Source organism: Dendropsophus ebraccatus, chromosome 15 (assembly GCF_027789765.1).
Source record: "Dendropsophus ebraccatus isolate aDenEbr1 chromosome 15, aDenEbr1.pat, whole genome shotgun sequence".
In the NCBI taxonomy this organism is placed as follows: Eukaryota; Metazoa; Chordata; class Amphibia; order Anura; family Hylidae; genus Dendropsophus; species Dendropsophus ebraccatus.
The window spans coordinates 14,561,014-14,582,635 of record NC_091468.1 but is presented as its reverse complement, the minus strand read 5'-3'; the positions used below and the strand labels follow the sequence as shown (position 1 = coordinate 14,582,635).

The 21,622-nt window shown below is 41.4% G+C and overlaps 1 protein-coding gene and 1 long non-coding RNA gene across 2 annotated transcripts in view; one reads left to right on the top strand and one right to left on the bottom strand.

Moving 5' to 3' along the window:
* Positions 1-1,144: 1,144 nt before the first annotated feature.
* SERTAD4 (SERTA domain containing 4) overlaps positions 1,145-21,622 on the top strand; it is a 63,835-nt gene continuing 43,357 nt past the window's right edge. Inside the window, exon 1 of the mRNA XM_069954821.1 lies at positions 1,145-1,252. The gene's annotated coding sequence lies outside the window, so the exon portion shown is untranslated. The remainder of the gene's footprint in view (positions 1,253-21,622) is intronic.
* The window catches only part of LOC138774175 (uncharacterized), a 111,222-nt gene continuing 109,052 nt past the window's right edge, over positions 19,453-21,622 (bottom strand). The window contains exon 3 of the long non-coding RNA XR_011360255.1: positions 19,453-19,661. This is a non-coding gene — a long non-coding RNA (uncharacterized lncRNA). The remainder of the gene's footprint in view (positions 19,662-21,622) is intronic.

Sequence of the window (21,622 nt, the reverse complement as noted above, 5' to 3'; positions counted from 1 at the left end):
CATTAATTGTATATACATATATCGTTTGTTTGTTTGTTTTCTGCAGAAATCAATAGTACAGGCGATTTTAAGAAACTTTGGGTTTATTAGGCAAATATGCCATTATCTGCATTCAAAAAGACTTTCCCTAGCTCCCCCCTCCTCACCCACTACTCATTATCTGGACCTGTGTGAAAGCCAATATTTAGAGGTCAGAGAGGTCAGTGCTGACTGTCAGAGGAGATAGCCCGGTGATGTAGCTGTAAATCAACTCTTCGTTGTCCTGCTTTGGTGCCTCATCTCCCTCCACCCCTCCCCTCTCCATAAGAGAACCATGAAGACAGAGGGGAGAGCTTCAAACTGCTTTCTCCTGATAAAAATGCATTTTTCGGCTAATAAACCCAATTACAAAGTTTCTCAAAATCACCTGTATTACTGATTTCTGCCAAAAAAATTTAAATGATAGTGACACTTTAAATTATATTGGGGCAAAGTGTTGTGTACCTCTTCCTCCTGTTTGTGCCTAGTTACCTGGTTATGCGCATGCCCGCCTCCACTCACAGACTTCACTGTCGTGGTTGCTCAGCAGAATGGCGTCGCTCATACCGATCATGTGACTATGTCACGCGACCGGGAGTGCTGACGCACTTCCGGAGAGCGATCCGGCTGTTGTAGGAAGTAAGTGTGCAGCGATCATGCGCTATTACAGCCACAGGTGGTTATTGATATGTTGCTTCACCATTGGAGGATTGGATTCCACTTTTCATTCCTTATAGACCCTTTGGAAAATGTAAGGTGGAATCTGATTGGTTGCTAGGGACAACTGAGCCAGTTTCACTTTACACCATGTTTGATAAACCCCCCCTAACGGCTCCGGTAGTCACCCTGATAGTGGGTGTTTACAATCTAAGCTGTTTTTGGTTAATAAACATGCGGTATGATGTATAATGTAGAGACACCTGTGTTATATTGTTGTGCTATGTATGGGATTTGTAATAATGTATGGTGTGCTGCTTCTTAGCTGGAGCTGCTGCACAGTACATTGTATGTTAAAAACAACTGCTTGTTAATAAAGTTACTTCAGTAAAAAAAAAAAAAAAAAAGTTATTCTCCAATCATGGAAAGTTATGATGTCAAGTGGCTGGTGAGGCCGGCGACCAATGGCCACCATCACCGGAGCTGTAACCAAGTCTTGTGGTCTCTGAGGGGCCATTTTATGCCCAGACGCCTAATGGACGGCACAGCTCCCCAGTACATCCCAGACCATCTACTGGTAAGTATTACTGGTACACACCGCACACAGGACAGCGGAGGGGACACTGATCACTGGGGGCGGCCATGTAACTAGCTGATGTCTATAAGACTGATCTGTACAGGACATTAGTGATGGCGGCCATGAAGATCTGTGAGTGTCCAATAAACCGCAGCCAGTAATCTGTAGTGTTATATGGCCGCCATTCAGATCATGTCTAGCTCTCTAATCTGGCCCATAGAGTAATATGGAGATGTCTGCAGCCGCCTCAATGACAGATTGTGCTGCACTATACAGACTGGATATTAGAACGTATAGGGGGAGATTTATCAAGCAGTCTTATAGTAGCAATGGCCTCTGTTGCCCTTAGCAACCAATCACAGCTCAACCTTCAGGCTTCCATGATAAAATGAAAGCTGAGCTGTGATTGGTTGCTATGGGCGACAGAGGTCCAAATAAGGGGGCTGGGGCGGGGCTGGGCTGGGAAGGGCGCCAGGAGGGTCCGCGTTAGGGGGCTGGGTGGGCATGGGCTGGGTAAGGCAATGGTAGGGTCCACACTAGGGCACTGGGGCGGGCCTGGGCTAGGAAGGGGGCTGGGAGAATCCGTGTTAGGGGTGGGGTGGGCCTGGGCTGGGAAAGGAGCCAAAGGGGTCCACATTATAGCAACAGACAGGTAAATTAAGCTTTGGGATGGGTAATCGGGCTAGGGTGGAGGGGCTCCCTCATGGTGCCTTCACCTTGATGTGGTGAGGGAGCTTGCGTGCCTTGATGATCCGAAGAGCTAAGCTGGTGGGAGTAAATACTCCTGGCGGGGTCACCCGTGCCAGACAGGTCAATGGGGAGAGGCCAGACTAAGCAAGGCACCCGGAAGAAAGGGCTGTTGTCCTAGAGATGTAAAAAGAAAAATAGAAAGTGTATGCGTGTGAACATAAATGGTTTTAACACATTAATTACCATCTGTTAATAAATGGTTATGTACCTGAGTACATGTATGTGAATAGGTTTAACTCCATTTCTACCAATTGTCACCATCTGGTAACTGTAGCAAAGTGCAAATGAATAACTTTACAGTGCATTATACATACGGATTGCATATAGGCTCCATCCCAAACTTCTCAGCTGAATTACTCATGTATCATTCTCATATTCTCCATAGATATATATATACAAAATTGTTGGGTTTTTTTAGTTGTTTTTTTTTTATGTACTGGGAGGCAGGGTGGGAAAATCTACTCCTATAGTGGTCAATGGGAACTGAAACTAAGCCCCGCCCCTCATTCCTTATATTCCCACCCCTGTTCTATGTACCGGCAGCTATTGGCCCATAATCCCGGGAAACCTGGAGATAGGCTACATCAGCGTAAAGGAGGTGTCTACATAGCATACAAGTTTAACCCATTCCTGGCGGCATAATAATGTGGAAGAACTTAATCTCAATGGAGGCTGCCATGCACACAGGCAGTGTGCACCCTGCTTATACAGACGGGTGCCCTGCAGCACAACAATCAGGGAATCCTTCATCCAGCCACACATAATCTACCATACTGGGCCACTACAGTAGTTGACAGGGGGAGCGGCACTTTACATGGGGGGATTCATAGGAGCGCAGTGCACACATAAGTCTGGTGTTCCAGAGCCATCTGGGCATGGACCGACCTTTGGCTTGTCTGCCATAGTTATATTAATAAACTCTACATACAACACTTGATACCAGTGGTGGGGAACTTGTGGCCCAACAATTCGCATCAAGCTGGAGGCCCACAGGTTCCTCACCCACCACTGCTTTATACGGGGCGTATAAATGGGTGTATTCCTAATTAGATCTTGTCTTATTAATATCCTTTATGTTTTTTTGTTGTTTATTGATTCCTCTTTTTTTTTCTTTTTGTCTATGTGAAACAATTATATCCCAAATTTCTTTCCTCCCTGCTATTCTGCATATCCAATGTCATATCATTTTGTCCTTTTATTTTTTATAATTTTTTTTCCGTTTCCTTTTTTTTTTTGCGCAGAGCTTTCAATTCCCAAAAATACATTAAGGGTGAAATGCTTTAACAGTCTCTTGTGAATGAAGATGCAGCCAAGCTTTTCTTCAACAGCTGTCATACAGTTCTTATTTTCCTCCTCTTTTCTAGACATATTGCAATTAACATCCCACTCACTTTTTTGTCTGAAAATCTCTACAGTACTACCGTCATGCAGCCTGGTACAGAAATAATAGAGGGAATTAATGCGGGCTTTTAACTCCCGGGAAGTGGATGGAAGCCTATAGGACCGGCTTTCAGAGAGCTGTGTGAAAATTGGCTACGGTAAAGTGCATTGGTTGAGTCCCTCGCTGCGAGGTTGTGAACAGGACATGTTCCCGGCAGGTCCTCTGAGCCGGGGCTACTTAAAAACAGCACTTCAGTCACTCGAGATGTATGAAGTTCCAAGTGGTGCTGTCTATAAAGCCGTAACCCGCTGTGCCCCTCAATAAGCAGCTGTAAATTGTGTTTGGCGTTAATGTGATTTATAATATGCAGACGGGGCTGTTTATCGCAAGACGAGCGGAGAAAACATTGTCCTTATTCGCTTGTTTTCTTCCTTCTGACATTCTGTGCTGCTGCTGAGGGGTCGGGGTGACGGAAAAGCAAAAAGCTTATTTAACCCCTTCTTGCACCATAATACACAGACCGATGGTCAGTGTAAGTGAGCTCCGATCTGCTAGATCGGCGCTTGCTTACGGAGCCTATTGCACAACTCAATAATTTTGCAGCAAGGGCTGTACATATATATATATATATATACATATATATATCTATATATATGTATATATATCTATATATATATTGTTAGCGATGTCCATGCAGACCTTGCTTTGGTGTAAAATAACAAACGTTAGACATACCTGAACCTGCTCCCCAGAGTTCTCCTGCTCGCTCCTCACAGCCGCTGCTGAAACTTCTGAGTCGGTCTCTGAAGTGACAGGCGGCTCAGCCAATCACTGGGTGTGGGCCTGTCCCGCCTCAGCCAGTAATTGGCTGAGCGGCCTGTCACTTGAGAGTCTGACTCAGAAGTTTCAACAGTGGCTGCAGGGAGGGGGCAGAAGCTAGAAGAACACCAGGGAATGTGGATAGGTAAGTATTAAGTTTTTTTTTTTTTTTTTTACTTAGTCATCAGCCATCGACCTGGCGGCCGGTGAATTTTAGGCTGCATTATACGACACAACCAGCTGGCTGATCATTGTCTTTATTACACAGAGCGATAATCTGCCGAATTCACCTGATTCTGTGGATTATCGCTCCGCGTAATAGGGCCGTTAGGGGCCTTGTGCACAGGTAAATTATTGTCCGTAAGAATGCTCGTTTCTGATCAGCCGGCGATCACTGATTCGTCAGTCGATGCAACCAATAAAAGAATTGTTTGTTGGAAGCATCTACCAGTGTGAACAGAATAAGTGCCACCGCCAATAATGGATGGAAAATTGTCTAATGATTGTTTCTGCCTTCGTCTATATGAGCACGTACATGGCCCTGTTAAAGGGCGTCAATCGCCTAATTGGTGCACGTAAATGGGGGGCTATATGGGCCGTTACCCCATCCTCATGGGGCAGAGAGCTAGAGTAATAGGAGACTTTGCCATATACCTCCACATAGGCAAATAGAGGCATATATTGTCCATAGAATTCCACATAGAGCACAGTATTCGTCTTCTTACTGGAGGAAGTAGCACAGAAGACCACGCCATTCCATACAGATATCCTAATGTATCCCAACCTAGCAAAGGCCTAAAGAACATAGCATCCATTTTACCAATAAAATCCCATGGATTCACACATATTACACAAAACAATTTAAATCCTATGTGCAGTAATGTGACCCCCCCCCAACACACACACACACATATTATATTATATTATATTATGCCCCCGTAAGGGTAACAACACCAATGAACAATGTAAAATAGAAAAAAAAGTCAAAATGAGTGCACGGTTTACGCCCCCAATCTGCTATGCGTGGGGATTAGAACATCAGTCAAAAAATCAAGACCTTGTATTGCTGCATGAATGCAAATGACAAAAAGTTTTGGAACACAGAGATGAAAAATCAAAAATTTTTAGTGTGGTCCTGAGGGGGTTAGTTAAAGGTGTAGGGCTCGGATTTCATGATATTGATGTCAGGGGATAATTAGCATACCTTGCCCCCGGCACTTATGGGGACTTTGCAGTTGTACTCAAGGAGATACTCAGGGGAGTCTCCAACTTTATTGAGAAAGTTCTTTTGTTCTTTGCAGTTTTCCTTTTGTGTCTGTAGGGCTCTTTAAACACTTTGTGCTATCAAAGAGACAGAACATTAGACGGACAGGATGACATCGAGGTCATCATCAGACTCCGGGGCAAATCTACCGGCTTCCCAGCTAATTTTTACATATAAAAATGTTACTTCTGTCGATCAACCAGTGGATGGAAGGCTACAAAGTCTGTCTATCTATTTATTATCTATCTATCTCCTATCTATCTATTTATTATCTATCTATCTATCTATCTATCTATCTATCTATCTATCTATCAATCTATCTATCTATTTATTATCTATCTATCTATCTATCTATCTATCAATCAATCAATCAATCAATCATCTACCTATTATCTATCTATCTCCTATCTATCTATCTATCTATCTATCTATTATCTATCTATCAATCAATTATCTATCTATCTATCTCCTATCTATCTATCAATCAATCAATTATCTACCTATTATCTATCTATCTATCTATCTATTTATTATCTATCTATCTATCTATCTATTTATCTATATATTTATTTATTATCTATCTATCTATCTATCTATCTATCTCTATCTATTTATTATCTATCTATCTATTTATTATCTATCTATCTATCTATCTATTTATTATGTATCTATCTATCTATTTATCTATATATTTATTTATTATCTATCTATCTATTTATTATCTATCTATCTATCTATTTATTATCTATCTATCTATCTATCTATCTATCTATCTATTTATCTATATATTTATTTATTATCTCCTATCTATCTATTTATTATCTATCTATCAATCAATCATCTACCTATTATCTATCTATCTATCTATCTATTATCTATCTATCTATCTATCAATCATCTACCTATTATCTATCTATCTATCTATCTATCTATCTATTTATTATATATTTATCTATCTATCTATCTATCTATTTATTATCTATCTATATATCAATCAATCAATCAATCAATCATCTACCTATTATCTATCTATCTATTATCTATCTATCTATTTATAATCTATTTATCTATATCCTATCTATCTATCTATTTATTATCTATCTATATATCAATCAATCAATCAATCAATCAATCATCTACCTATTATCTATCTATCTATCTATTATCTATCTATCTATCTATCTATTTATTTATTTATTATCTATCTATCTATCTATCTATCTATTTATTTACTATCTATCAATCTATCTATCTATCTATCTATCTATCTATCTATCACCTATCTATTATCTATCTATCTATCTATCTATCTATCTATCTATCTATCTATCTCCTATCTATCTATTATCTATCTATCTATCACCTATCTATTATCTATCTATCTATCTATCTATCTATCTATCTATCTATCTATTACCGCCGGGGCACCCCTGCATACAGAGCCTGGTTGTTGGGCTCTTGGGGCGCCCTTAGTGTTGAGCTGGTGCAGATGAAGCCAGATCACCAGGGAAAGAAAGAATAAGACCAGAGAGCAATGGAGCTCAGCAGGTAACTTTAACTTTCTACAATAGATCCCCCACAAATGACGCCATGAATCTAGAACCAATGTAATAAATATAGCAGCTGGTGGTGAGGATGGTGCAAAGTGAACCTGTGTACTGTAAGTCAGTAGTTGTTAGGAGTTATTTTGTCCTCTGTCCATACCCAACGGAAGGTCCACAAAGTTACCGGATAGCTTAAAAGTCCTTGACTAAATGTTACCTTCTCATGATAGGTGATGTAATACTGGCTCTTCCACTATGGTCGAAGCATAGGGCAAACCTGCTACACCGGGGGTCTCTAGAAACTCCCTGCCAGTCCCGGGAATCGTCCTCGCAGTCTGAGTAGGTTCCAACAACATTCCGATAGTTCTGGCTCTTTACTTCTCCTATCCTCCTCTTCTTTTTCCTTCTCCTCTCCTCTCATTTAGGTAGCTAGGTAACGAAGCTTAAAAATCTACACTTTTCCTAGGTTAACCCTGCGCCCTACCTGGAGGCTTCTGCATGCTAATTAGATGACAGAACGGCTTTTGCAAGCTAAAGATGTGTGCGGGAAGTCCAGGTGACTTCTGCCCCTCAGTGAGGCCGCATGGGCAGCTGAGACGTGCCAGGATTTATGTAAAGGCGTGCAACTCTACATGTGGTCTTAATGCATAGACATGGCTTTGTTATCCCTTTATTGCCTGTTTTCGGCTTCTTGACCACCTCCATGGCCACAAATAGGCCAGAGGGGCTGGAAAGCAATCTTTACGACATGTGAATACCCCTTCAAAGCGAATGCACCACAAGGTACATCGTTATGAGCTTTTTGCGCCGGTGGCATGGTCCATCGTGCGCACATCGATGGTCTATTCCCAAGTGACGGCCAGGCATGAAGCACTGAGGGTGCGCCCGCCCCAGTGTGACGAAACCCACTCCCCTCTGTGACGCAGAGGGAGGAAAGAGGGCAGGCCACCCCCTGCGCTACATGTCCGACCAGCGCTCAGGAATAGACCAGCCATGTGCATGGGATCTGGGCAGAGATTAAAAAAAAAAGACTGTGCCACCAGCATCCCCGCACCGCCTCGCCACCAGTCTGTTAATGTAAAGAGCCCATTGCGATGTACTTGTTGGTACATTCGCTTTAAGGGAGAGTGCGCCAGCACAAAATGCCCAAATCTTATTGAGAGACAAATATTAGAAAATTATTCTAAATGTGCCAGTCCAAAAAAAAACAGTCCAAAGTCACCAATTTTTATTTTTTATTATTTGCAAAAGGTGGGGGAGCACGGAAGCACGGAAGGTGAGTATAGTTTTTTTTCTGCATATCAACTGCCTGCGAACAATTATAGAAAAAAATACTCTGAAGACAAAACTCTTTAAATGTAAAAAGAAGTCAAATAAAATGTTTGGATACGTTAGGTAAAAATGTTTTTTTATTTTTATTTTTTATAAAGTACACAATTGATATTGCTGAACCTGTAGTATAGAATGTAAATGTTATCTCTCCCGTATAATAGCAGCTAAGTGGGATAGATAAAGTGTTCCTTGTATCTGGAAGGAGCTGTGAGTATATTATTGTGATGTTGTATATATATTCTCAGCACCTATAACAGGTTATATCATGTAAATCCTTCATATTGCTCCTTTTTGTCTGTGATTTTCCAGGGTATGTTACCTGGTTCTATGTTTACAGTGGGCATTGACACGGGGGTAGGGGTAGTGAATTGCTGCAGACATAGACTCTAATGCTACGTTTACACGGAGCGATAATTCGCTCGATTGTACGATTAACGATTTCGAAGTAACTATTTTTTTTTTTAGAACGATCAGTGTTTATATGGAACGATATATCGTACAGAAAATTCATTTTGCAAATTTTTTGCAAATGATGAACGACGATTTAAGAACATGTTCAAAGATCAAAATGAACGATTTCTCGCTCGTCGTTCGATGCGTTTACACGTATGATTATCGTTCGAATTCGATCGTTCCGTGTAAACGTAGCATAAGGGTGGTATTACACGGGATAATACCTGTAAACGAGCAGCGATCTGCCAGATCACCGCTCGTTTACTGGGCCTATTACACAGCCTGATAATCGTTAAACAGCCCTTGCATAACTATATACATTACCCATCCACGTTCCAGGGCTGCTGCTGCGGTCTTCTTCTCCCCGGGTCCCGTGCACTGTAACGTCAGAGTGGCCTGTCAGCTGACAGGCCACTCAGCCAATCACAGGCCGAGACCGCCGCGGCCTGTGATTGGCCGGGCGGCCTGTCAGCTGACAGGCCACTCTGACATTACAGTGCGCAGGACCCGGGGAGAAGAAGACCGCAGCAGCAGCCCTGGAACGTGGATGGGTAATGTATATTGTTAGTCGCCGCCCGCGCACCGCTATTACACGTAACAGTACGCGGTCGGCGCCCGACAAAAATAGGTGAGAACCTATATCAACCATCAGCCGATAATCGTTGTCATTGGCTGATCGTTGTACTTATTACATGGAGCGATAATCGGTCGAATCGGGCCGATTCGGCCAATTATCGTTCCGTGTAATAGTACCCTAAGAAGCCCTTAGTTTTCATTCTTCAATCACTGTACAGGAATTTCGGAAGGTCAGGACAGGTGGACTTGATCAACATGGGTTACAGACATAGGGTCAGCGCAGACAGCGATTCATAAATGTAAGAGTAAGGGTCCTATTACACTGAGCGATTTTTAACGATTAACGACTAACGATAAGCGATTGCAAACAAGATTGTTTAACGTTAACCTTAAATAGTTCACGATATTACACAGAACGATGGTCGTTAGTTACGATCGTTACTATGATCGTTTACTCCATCTATGATCGTTACTATGATCGTTTACTCCATCTGCTCACAGCAAAACAATGGACAATGTGCAATTACACGGAACGATTAGTGAAAAAATGCGGAACTTGAGCGAACGAACGTGGAATTTCAGCGAACTATAAGTGAACGATTAACGATATTTTCAGGTTCAGATCTAAATTAACGATCAACGACATACGAACGATTTTTCGACTGTTGCCTGCAATTACACAGAACGATATAACAATTTTTCGCATGATAATTGTCCTGTGGAATAGGGCCCTAAGTTTTCTTTTTTTGTTATACTGCCAGGCAGGACACCTTCGGAATACCCCTCTAAGGGCTACTACCCAAAATGATACATAAATCTCCAAGCAAAAGGGTTGTAGCTATAGTGTAGGCATGGGGAACCCTCAGCACTTCAGTTGTTGCAAAACTGCAATTCCCAACATACCTGAGCAGCCAAAGCCATACCTTTGGTTATCCAGGCATGATGCGAACTGTAGTTTTGCAACAGCTGGAGGGACAAAGGTTCCTCATTCCTCCTATAGGTGGATGCAAAGATCGCAGTCACCCCGGGGACCACGTACATAGTCACATAGATAAGGGCCCTGTTACTTATCTTGCATTGCAGGCCATGATTTTTACTTAAAGGGGTACTCTTTGTCATTTACTTGTATTTAAAAAATCTCCAGTCTTCCAGTACTCCTCAGCTGCTGTATGATTTGCAGGAAGTGGTGTATTCTTTCTAGTCTGGCCCAGTGATCTCTGCTGCCATCTCTGCCTATGTCCAGAGCAGCAGCAAACCCCCATAGAAAACCTCTCCTGCTTTGGACAGTTCCTGACATGGACAGAGGTGGCAGCAGAGAACACTGTGTCAGACTGGAGAGAATACACAACTTCCTGCAGAACATACAGAAGCTCATAAGTACAGGAAGAGTTGAGATTTTTAAATACAAGTAAATTACAAATCTATATAACTTTCTGATGAAAGTTATTTAAAAAAAAAAAAATTAAAAAATTCGCCGGAGAACCCCTTTAAGCCTTTGCCAAAGAAGCCTCCTTCTCAGAAGCGTATTGGGCCCCTGCTGCTCTAGTAATATGTAGGGGAAGAGCGGTTTCATTCCTCTAATATGGTTTACATAGATATATCCCTAGCAAAACAATGAGCCATAATGATAATGCTAGGCTGCAGTAGACTTTCCATTGGATGTGAAATCTGTCCTGAGACATTAAGGGTAATGTTTGCAGGCAGCGAATGTAACAGATGCTTAATGGCGAGTTAACGCGGCTGTTTGCGACTTTTAATACATAATGCACATCAGCCGCAGAGACTGTAAGCCGTTCTCCCGCCTGCCCCTACATAATGAACCCTCTCTTATCACAGACCATCAACATAAGTGTATAGAAAATGTGACAGTTCCAACATGTATAATTTCCAGGAGTGGGGAAAATGACGAGGAGGATGAGATTCACTTAGTCGGCTGGAAACCTTTGATGATGTCCTCCAAGTTTTCTAGTGCTGTTTTATATCCACTAGAGATGCACAGAACTCCATTCTTCTCCTTGCATTATAATAAGTGATCTGCGCAGAATGTTCCATTACCTTGTCAGGCTCTCCCGGGCGGCTCCGCTCACTGACTGTCATTATAATTGAGTCGAAAGGTCCCTGACTTTATCATAAAGTCGGAAAAACACAGACGGGGGATGTCAATGGGAAGAGGACGTTAGGAGACTATGAATTCACGGATGCCGAGAAGGACACGGGATAATTCGCTGGCGGTCAAGGTAAATTTAACTTTAGGGAATCCTATTAAGTTGATATTTAAAGGGATTGTCCACTGTTTGTTGAAAGCCTCATTGACTGGATCACAGAAACCATAGAGATCATCTGTGGGAAGATCTGGCAGCAAGAGTTCACCTGCCCTACAGCACTTCCGCAGGAGAGATGAGGTATTACAAGGTACCAATTAAAATCAATGAGCTGTCTGTGTAATGCAGGATATGTCAGGTCCTCCAGAGAGAGGATTGCTCTTTGTATTAGGGGAGACAACTCCTGTAGGGGTATGGATATTTAATATTAAGTGAATTGGACAATTGTATGACAACATGGCTCCCTAGGATGGATACATCATTAAAGGGTTTGTTCACTATTTTTTTTTCCTTTCAAATCAACTGGTGCCAGAAAGTGCCAGAGGTTTGTAATTTACATCTATAAAAAAAAAAATCTCAAGGCTTCCAGTACTTATCAGTTGCTGTATGTCCTGCAGGAAGTGGTGTATTCTTTCCAGTCTAGAGAGCAGGAGAGGTTTTCTATGGGGATTTGCTGCTGCTCTGGACAGTTCCTGACATGGACAGCGGTGGCAGCAGAGAGCACAGTCTGTGTAAGGGCCCTATTCCACTGGACGATTATCGTTCAGATTATCGTTAAATCGTTCGAATCTAAACAATAATCGTTCGGTTGAATAGCAGTTAATGACTAATGACCGAACGAGAAATCGTTGATCGTTTAATAAGACCTGGACTTATTTTTATTGTTGCTCGTTCGCAAATCGTTCGCATTGAATAAGAAGTTGTTCGGTCGTTCGCAGTAGTGATGAACGCAATAGCGACGACAAGACGACCCCAAGAACGATAAGTAACGATAATCTTTCTATGTAAATGGGTGAACGATTTCAGGTCTTTCGTAATAGCGGTCGTTTGGATCGTTTATCGTTAAGGATTATGGGAATGATAATCGTCCCGTGGAATAGGGCCCTAAGACTGGAGAGATTGCACCACTTCCTGCAGGACATACAGCAGGTGATAAGCACTGAAAGACGAGATTTTTAATAGAAGTAAATTACATATCTCTGCCACCATTTAATCTAAAAGAACTTTTTTTGTGAACCACACCTTTAAAGGCCCTATTACAAGGAACAATTATCGGCCATATTTGGCCAATATCGGCCGTTGTGGCCGATAATCGTCCCGTGCAATAGAAGGCAATAATCAGCTGACATGGGAGTATTGGTGGATGTGTATTTCTTATTTAGTGTGTCTCCCCCCCCCCCCCAGAAAGCGCAGTTATACAGTATTATATATTATATTCAGCAGGGGGCACAGTGGGGGCCTATAATAATATATTATCCAGGGGGAACAGAGCTCATTATAATCAGGCACAATGGGTGGACAGCATGGCTGTATTGGCATCTGGGTCACTCTTACAGGGTGAAAAGCCGATTTTAAGAAATAAACAAAGTGAGGGAACTATTTTAATCAGAGGAAACAATACAATAATATCTAGACCAGACAATGCTCTGTGAGCTATACAGCCTGAACCCCGTACTGATACATTGTACATAGCTAGTCCTGTTGTCAGCTGAGACGTTGATACAGGTGTATCCAGTATAGACAATGTTCTGTGAGTCAAGCATATAGGCAGCAGCTGCCTACAACTCTCTGCTAGTTTGCTAATGTGTTGTGCCACCACAGGTGTTACTAGCTGGGACACCCCCAAAAGCCTGGTTACTCAAAAGCCAAGCGGTAATGAAGTCATGTATAAGTTTTGCCACTAGATGTCAGTAGTATGTATGTTCATGTATATATGTTGCACAGCTGTAGTTTTATAAGGGTTATTGTCCTATTTGTGATCTGCACACCAATGAGAGCTACTCTTTCCTTCCACATATCTCTATCTTCCTTTCTGCTCACACTCTCTTCTCTACCACCACTCACAGGAGTTGTTACATACACCCTGTAGGAAGTTTCCACATGGGCAGAGGAAGTGTAGATGCACACTTAGTCAGTTTATCTTTGATTCTCAGTGGAGCAAGAAACGCAGATCAGGCCTCCCTGCTGAGCTCTGCCAGGTTCCCCGTCCAGGACAGACCAGCTGTAGTGTACAGACACGTATGTAGAACAAAGAGACTTTCTTCTTTCTAGCAACACTTATCCTCAAGATGCAGTGCTAAACACTTAAAGAGAGGACAATTCAGGGATCACCCCAACTCATGCCGTGAACATCTCTAAAAGTGCAGGACAGTATCCTAAAGCAGAGGAACTGATCTGGATAAAGCAAAGCAGCCAGGAGCCTACGTACTCTATCTAGCAGCGCAGGTGAAACCAGATAACTTCGGACACCTTGCTCAACTCAGGTAACTAGGGCTGAGGCTTGTGTCACCCTGATAGGACGGGTACCCTGACACTGCAGGGCAAAAGGTTGTATAGCGACAAAGGTCGAAACACGGACACAAGTATTATTCTTCTCAAGTATTCTACTTCTTCTAAAGTTCCGACAGAGCACATTACTAAATTGGGTTGGGACTCTCATGACCTACTCCTCTCCACTCCTCTGAATCAATACAGATCTAATGAAGTAAAGTCTGTATCAGTCACGTCCTATATTGTTCATCTGTACTGCCAAAGATTACACAGTAAAGAAAGAGTTTATTTATTCTATTGGGACTCAGTAATCATTGTACCAGCACCTACACACAAGCTACACCGTCCTTGGGTATCTCCCTTTCTGTGGGAAGCGGCACTGACAACCCGGGTGGGTCACATCTCCACTCCGGTCCACTGTGATAAGTGTCCAAGGGACCCATCACAGTCCGGCAGGTGACCAACCATTGGGGAAAAGTATAGCCAGCCACAAAATAACTAAAAGCACCCTATATTGGTCTATCATACATTTAGGGATGGGAAGGGGGGGGGGGGGGCAAATTCTAATAACAGATAAAAAAAAAAACAGGTCCCTGAATCCAGTCTAGTCCTGTATATGAAACTAATGTAAATTCTTCCTTTTTCATAATAAAACCCGCCTGAGCTTCCCGATCCATCATCATTTCTCATCCGGCCTTAGAGACCAAACAAGTGAAAAAAAAAATTGGCAGAATTGAAGAAAAGTTATAAAACAAGTAAAAATAAAACCAGCCTAGGTAAGCTGTCTGTGGCGGGATAATGAATAATGCCCGGGCCACCTCCTCTGACCTTGTGGAAGCCATCCATCATAACCTTCCCACCATCATCCTCATAAATGTTTTATCGGGGGAGGGAGAGTTCCTAAATGTAAGATTAATTATTGAGCTGTGACCTAATAACAGGGGGAAACGATTACAGAACATTTCATGTAAATACATTCAGCAACAAGGAAAAGTTCCAATTAAAGGGGTACTCCGGTGAAAATATTTTTCTTTCAAATCAACTGGTTTAAGAGGTTTATATAAAGTTGTAATTACTTCTTTTAAAAAATCTCGAGTCGTTCAGTACTTATCAGCTGCTGTATGTCCCACAGGAAGTGGTTTATTCTTTCCAGTCTGACACAGTGCTCTCTGCTGCCATCTCTGTCCATGTCAGGAACTGTCCAGAGCAGTAGCAAATCCCCATAGAAAACCTCTCCTACTCTGGACAGTTCCTGACATGGACAGAGGTGGCAGCAGAGAGCAAAGTGTCAGACTGAAAAGAAAACACCATTTCCTGCAGGACATACCGCAGCTGATAAGTACTGGAAGATTTTAAAACAGATGTAAAATACAAATCTATATAACTTTCTGAAATCAGTTGATTTGGAAGAAAAAGATTTTCGCCTGAGTTCCCCTTTAAAGGGATTTTTCCATTAGCCCCAAGTGTTAAGAAAATAAACTTTTTAGTAAACCTGCCTTCAGATTTTGCCACTTTTTCCTCACTGTGGGTGCTCAGTCACCTGCCACTTCTATTTCAACTATTGGCTGATGATGTCATATGAATAGGCCCACCAACCACACTCTACTGCAGTGACATCATACGCAATGACATCACTACCAAAACTCCTAGGCCCCAATGCAATGGGAATGTAGACTAAGAGCAACAGTCTCTGTACAGCTCTGCAGAATATGTTGGTGCTATAAAAAAACAAACAGCCAGTAGATGTCAGTGTGGAACTCTGCTCTAGGTCTATGAATCTCTTTATTAGTTTATTAGAAGTCAATGTTAATATTATTGAAGTAATAAAATTAAAGCATCTTGTCCTAAAAAAAAAAACCTCAGATAAAATAGTGAGTCTTTGGTTCATCAATATGGTCTAGTCATACAATGAGACATCCGCTGTTCCCAAAATGTGTGAGAGCCGTCAGTCACTAAGTAGGACCGCCCACTTGACTACTTAGCAAAGAATGAGCAGAAATTTACATGAATAAATGACAAGTTATCCTGGAACTTATCCCCAAAAGTATATATCAATCTCTTCAGCTCCTCCTGCCTGTAGATTAGACGTTTTTTAAACATGACAGGTTCCCTGTAAGACATGTAACCATTCATAGCACATTAAAAAAATTAAAGCAACTTTGCAAATAATTTTTATTAGAGAAATCTGTGGTGTCAGGCAGGTGTTGTTGCCTGTGTCAGCTCAGCCAGTGATGTTATAGTCGTGACGCCAGTGCTAGCCCAGCACACAGGTGTAATGTTGGTACCTGCTTGTTGTATGGCTGGCTGTACTGCTCCTAAAATGGTCGGTGACCTGACGGGTTGTTGCGGGTCCCTTGGACTCTTGTCACGGCAGTCCTGAGTGGCAACTGACCCACCCAGACTGTCGGTGCTGCCACCCACAGAAAGGGGAAAAATAACCCAAGGTGCACAGCGCTGTGTGTATAGAAGATGACAGAGTCCCAATAGAATAAAAAATAGAACAGCTTTAGTGTCAGACTTTGCAATATTACAGTACACGTTTCACAAAATAGATAAATCTTTACACAGACTTTAGTGCTTGACCTTTTGTGCTTGAGGAGGTGCTTGAGAAGAAGTAAGAGAGGTAGTTGTAGCGGTGCTTGCAAGGTAGAGTGGAGTAGAGTAGAGAAGCATAGAGGAGAGGAGTTAGCCAGAGGAGCCCTAACCCAGTGTAGCAATGTACTCTGACGGAACCTGGAAATACCTTAGTAGTGAAGTGTTTACTTGTATTTGTGTATGGACTTTGGTCTGACCACCTTCTGCCCCCTGGTATTGTCAAACCCGTCCCTGTAGAGTCCAGGATGTCCAGGATGTCCAGGATGTCCCAGTTGCCTGTTGTGCGCGGTAGGATGCTTAGGCCTTCAGTAGTAAGTGCTTTGTACTTTAAGGCTAGGTCCTCTTGTTTCAAGATACTGTCCTGCTCTTTCTAGACATATTCAAGGTCAGGGTGTTCGATGGTGATCTCCCGCTTTAAAGTGCTTAGCACGGCATAATAGATAAAATAGTAGTAATAAAAGAACTGGTTGTCTTCAACTGCATCTGTACACTGTTGTGTCTAGACTACACTGAGCTTGTTGTTCCTGACAGGGGTCCTGGCATTAGGCAGGCCCTCGCTTAACTACAGCAGGAACCGTGTTTTTTGTGTCTTTTCCCCCTGGGAATCTGGATAAGACTGAACTGCACTTCCTCAACCAGGCTCCTCCACAGGCTTCTGTAAGCCTACTTGTGAGTGGTGGGGATGAGTGTCTGCAGAAGTAAGAAGAAAAGAGAGAGGTCAGAAGTGAAGAGCACCTCCCATTGGTCACTAAAAAACACATGGTATACACAAAACATTAACCCAATTCTGACTTCAGCTGTGCAATTCATAGACATATAGAAAATACTGACACCTAATGGTGAAACCTTAGAATAACTCATCACCACTTTAACCTGAGAGAAAAGGCTTTTTGACAGGTGCACAGAAGAGAGAAAAACACCTGTGGTGGGACACCACAAATCTATGTTTTGTGTATACAGCTCCTATGGAGATCTATATGCAAAACAGGAGCCCGTGGAGCCTCATTGAAGAGTCTCAAAACACAGGACTAGCCAGATGTCCCTCCGGGAAGGACCCAGCCAAGGGGCAGCTCCTGTGAGGAAGATCTATGAAGATCAATGCGTCGCCATGGATACAGACTGTAAACAAATCCCTGTGCTGTCCTTTACAACCATTCCCAATTCAGTATATGGATCTGTGACCTGTGGTGGAGACAAGCCTCAGGGGCCAGGCCCTCAAAAATGTATATATACTGGATTCTAGACGGTATACTACTCTGAGGAGGCAGAAGATGTCTCACTCTCAGACAGCAGGGTATTTGACGTTACACAGTGCCATGTATTCACATAAATCTAAGCATTGTTTTTAACTAAACTTAAGGCGGATTCATACGAACCAGTGTAAGTGTAAAAAGAAAGAAGTCGCTGTGCCAAAAACAACATCTGCACATCAAGAAATCAGTATAATTACTGCCATAGTGTAGATGATGACACAATCCACTCCTCTCTCTCTATCTATCTATCTATCTATCTATCTATCTATCTATCTATCTATCTCCTATCTATCTATCTATCTATCTATCTCCTATCTATCTATCTATCTATCTATCTATCTATCTCCTATCTATCTATCTATCTATCTATCTATCTATCTATCTATCTATCTCCTATCTATCTATCTCCTATCTATCTATCTATCTATCTATCTCCTATCTATCTATCTATCTATCTATCTATCTATCTATCTATCTCCTATCTATCTATCTATCTATCTATCTATCTATCTATCTATCTATCTATCTCCTATCTGTCTATCTATCTATCTATCTATCTATCTATCTCCTATCTATCTATCTATCTATCTATCTATCTCCTATCTGTCTATCTATCTATCTATCTATCTATCTATCTATCTATCTATCGGTGCATTTACACAGAGAGATTTATCTGACAGATTTTTTAAGCCAAAGCCATAAACAGGGAACGGGTCATAAAGGAAAGACTGAGATTTCTCCTCTTTTCAAATCCATTCCTGGCTTTGGCTTCCAAAATCTGTCAGGTAAATCTGCCTGTGTAAACACACCATATCTATCTCCTATCTATCTATCTCCTATGTATCTATCTATCTATCTATCTATCTATCTATCTATCTATCTATCTATCTGTCTGTCTATCTATCTATCTATTATCTGTCTTCTATCTATCTATCTATCTATCTATCTATCTATTATCTATCTATATATCTCCTATATATCTATCTCTCCTATCTATCTATCTATCTATCTATCTATCTATCTATCTATCTATCTATCTATCTATCTCCTATCTATCTATCTATCTATCTATCTATCTATCTATCTATCTCCTATATATCTATCTCTCCTATCTATCTATCTATCTATCTATCTATCTATCTATCTATCTATCTATCTATCTCCTATCTATCTATCTATCTATCTATCTATCTATCTATCTATCTCCTATCTATCTATCTATCTATCTATCTATCTATCTATCTCCTATCTATCTATCTATCTATCTATCTATCTATCTATCTATCTATCTCCTATCTATCTATTATCTATCTATCTCCTATCTATCTATCTATCTATCTATCTATCTATCTATCTATCTATCTATCTATCTATCTATCTATCTAACTATCTAACTATCTCATCTATCTATCTATCTCCTATCTATCTATCTATCTATCTATCTATCTATCTATCTATCTATCTATCTATCTATCTTTTCTCTCTTTCTCTCACAACCTTGCTGGAGCCAGTGGATAAAGTCTTGACCACAGACTGAGCATTATAACAAGCACAAAGTCCACGGCACTTCTGATATCAGTGCAAATACAACTTTTTATTCCATAGTAATTCAGGTAATACAATAAACATGAGGAACACAATCATATCACCGGCAATCCTATCACCATTTTTATGTGTGACAATCTGAACAACAGTACAAGTATATATACAGGTGCAATTAGCAGGCACCAATCTTGATAGGTAATAACATATGTCAGTCATGGGTGATATAGCCAGCAAAATTAGGCGAGGGTCCTCCAACTCATGGTGAGTGGTCTATCCGTGTTACAGCCCTTAATAACTATATACGTCTACAAGACAAAAGAAAGAAGAAACAAATAATAATGAATATCATGTATAATAATTACAGCTATGTTGTTTATATTTCCCCTAATGCACTATGGAGACAAGCATTATGCAGAGCATGGCATCAAGGTACAGCTATGGGATCCTACCAGACTTGACCTTGTATTCTACATTTAATCCATACATACATAGCATTTCCAATTCATTTATCCAACAAAGTTTTTTCCTCTTCAAATGAGAAGTCCGGAGCTGGCAGGGGGGGATACTGCTTACAAGTACGAACTTACCTCTTCCCGTGCCCGCTACGAGCAGTGGTACAGACCTCAGGACCCCTGCCGGAAGGAGTCATGACTCCTGTCCTGGTTGATAGCTGTCCTGGTTGACTGGCTGCTCAGCCAATCAGTGACTTGAGAGTTCTGCCTCAGTCATAGACTGGCTGGGCGACCAGTCCATCAGCCAGGTTGTGACTTGTCAGCTCTGAAGATCCAGTGTAGGTCTTGAGCCCAGTCCCGCTGTTCACCATGATCACGGGGAGAGGCAAGTTAGTACTTATTATCAAATTCCCCCTGCTGGCTGCCGAATTTTAAAAATTGCTGTACTTCTCCTTTAATAATAACCGTCTATTTCCACCTCCATCCACCATCTGTCCTAGTTTGCCGTTAATATTTCTAGAAAAAAAAACAAAAATAATTGTCACTCTGTAGGTGATGATGAACGTAGAAGGGAATGAACCCCTTGATTCACAATAATGAATCACAAAATCAAAAATCTCAGCACTCACCAGTAGAATTACTTGTACTTTATTTATCTATCCAACATATAAGCAAAAAACAGGACGCGTTTCGTCTCAATGCCAGTAGCTGAAAAAGGGATTGAGCTGAAATGCGTCCCGTTTTATGCTTATGTTGGACACTTAATAAAGAACAAGCAATTCTACTGGTGAGTGCCGAGATTTTTTGTAATTTAATGTTTGTGGCATTAAACGTAAAAGGGAAGGATATGGGGAGATTGTTGGAATTCTGTAGTTGTCCTGTCATTATTTTTAATGATGTGCCAATACTTGTTAATATTTCTACTGATCCTGTCTGAAAGGTGAGAATAAGTAAAGGCAAAGGATACCCGTTTTGAGTCCAGCACCCTATCCTTCCATTGTAGTAATTTATCCCCATGCGTTGCCTTCACCTTATTGTTATACTATTCTAACTGTAATGCAAGGTAACCTCTCTCTCTGAAGTCACCTGTCATTCTGTCCAGAGTCGTGTCTAATTGGTTTTCTTCCCTAACTATTCTACTTGTCCGCAACCTTTGAAGGGATTTTTTTTTTTATCCTTGGGGGATGGCTTTTGCAATGCAGGGTATTGTTGCAATCAGCGCCCTTGATGTACATGTCCGCCACCAGTTTGTCCCCCCTTATGGTCGCAGTCACGTTCAAATAATGAATAGTCTGAGTATCATAAGTCAATGTAAATTCTATACTCTCATCAATAGTATTTATATTCCACAGATTGCATCGTCAATGTAGCGTCACCACCTCAGGATATGCCTGAAGTGGTGGGCCACATAGGCCGACTGTTCCTCCAAATCAACCATAATCAAGTTTGCATACTACAAGTTCAAGAAGCCTAAGCACAAAGTCCTGTTCTATGGGAGAAATACAGATATTACTGAATATGGATTCTCGTCCCAAGACTATGGGTCTCCCTTGTGGATTTATTTTGTTTTTATGGATTTTAGGTAGAAAATATAATATGACCTCTGATATTTTACTATCAGATATTCACTTAGTATCTCATCTATGATGGTAACTTTGGATAACCATTCAGCTTTAGATACACCACCCGATCACTTAAAGGAGTTATCCAGCATTTAAATTTTTTTTATATATATATTGCTGCCAAGTTGGTAAATATGTTATACTTACCTCTCTGTGCTCCCCCGGTGTCCCGATGTGGCCTCTCCAGTGTCC